This window comes from Puma concolor, chromosome D1 (genome assembly GCF_028749965.1).
Source record: "Puma concolor isolate L17-30 chromosome D1, mPumCon1.1.hap2, whole genome shotgun sequence".
In the NCBI taxonomy this organism is placed as follows: domain Eukaryota; kingdom Metazoa; phylum Chordata; class Mammalia; order Carnivora; family Felidae; genus Puma; species Puma concolor.
In genome coordinates this window covers 92,526,849-92,528,441 of record NC_141676.1, presented here as the reverse complement: position 1 = coordinate 92,528,441, position 1,593 = coordinate 92,526,849, and the positions used below count along the sequence as shown (strand labels likewise).

At 35.5% G+C, this 1,593-nt stretch overlaps 1 pseudogene; it reads left to right on the top strand.

The window, feature by feature from the left end:
* Nucleotides 1-239: 239 nt before the first annotated feature.
* On the top strand, nt 240-295 carry LOC112866269 (U5 spliceosomal RNA; annotated as a pseudogene).
* The last annotated feature ends 1,298 nt before the right edge of the window (nt 296-1,593 follow it).

Genomic DNA, 1,593 nt, shown 5'->3' with positions numbered 1-1,593 from the left:
CAGTTAAATATAATACAGTAACAAGACAGCCACATAACGCCAGGTAAACATGACTCTAAGAGAATATTATTCTAGGTAAAGGTCCCAGTTGGCAAAATATTTAAAGCTAACTAAAAGGCATGGGCCCCAACAGCTTTATCAATATACCTAGTGAAGTTAAGACATAAAAAGGAAGCTGAATCTGATGTTACGTAGCTCAAGTTTGGGTTACATTCAGAAAAAGCAACTACATACTCTGGTTCTCTTCAGATCATATAAATCTGTTGCCTTTTACTAGAGATTTCTGTGGAGAGGAAAAAACAGCTACATGTTGCACCTGGCCAAGAATCCATTAATTTATAACCCAGAACCTGTAACCTTGACTGGTCTGAGATGCTATCATTTATCCTTTTTGTCGAAAATAACTATGACTTTCGGAAAATATCTGAATAAGTTTGAGAATAGCCTTAGGATGGTATCATCTGACTATAACTATAAGCAAGTATAAAAACAAGTGTACAATGACAAAATGAGCCAAATGCATGGTACCAACAATTTAAAATGGGTTTTAGATTGAGTATAGCACTTTCTCCAGACACTATAGATAGTAACTCTATTTGTGTTGTACTGCTCTTTAAGGTGTTTGAAATATTTAAAAGACTTAGATATACTAAATTTGTAAATATGGCTTAACTTGTTTAAGAAAACTTTATTAACAATATATATCCATCCATTTCTAAATAAACTTGTTTAATGTTTATTAGATATGCATGTAATTAATTGAGCATTTAATAAAGTATAATCGGTAAGTGTTCTTCTTTATGCAAAATAAAACCCTCGGACATGAGTCTAATCCACAGTAAAAAAAAATTGGATGAAAAATATTAGAGAAATAATGGTAAACATGGTAGATGGTGGAACGTTTTAGGCAAAAATAGTAACAGAGACAGAGAGATACGTGACATTGGGGAAAACCTGTTTTAAGTGTTAAAAACATAGCTACTGGTGTTATAGAGATCTGGGTTTGAGTTCTCAGCACTCCATTTATTACTGTGTGATTAAAGACAGTTACCTAAACTTTTAATCCCTTCTTGTCCTCATCTGAAAAACATAGGAAGAAAATACTTCCCTCCCAAGGCTCAGGACAATATTTCCAGCTGAGTACCAGATGCATGGTGACATTTTCCATAAATGGTCAGTGTTGTTCTTACCATCCTTTATACTGTTTTACTGAACTATCTCTTGCGTTTGGGAGGCGTCATTAAAATAATTTGTACCATTTCACAATATTGACATATCCTTCCTTAGCCTAGTACATTTCCTTTCACCATTACGTTGCTAACATCCTCTGCTCTGTCTCCTCTTCTTCTACTTCTCAGTCCTCTGGTTGAGGCATCCGCGTCTGCCGTTCCTACAGAAAGGAACCCATCAGGGTCCTATTCCCCGACTTTTTTCTCATTCAGTCCAGTGTGATCAGGGAATCTCATCCAATCCAATACGATGATGATTCTCAAGTCTCTATTCATGGCCTTGGCTTCTCCCAAGTTCCAATGCTACATAGCCAAAAAAGAAATTATCCAGTGTATAACCATCTCTGACTTGACAAATTAAAAC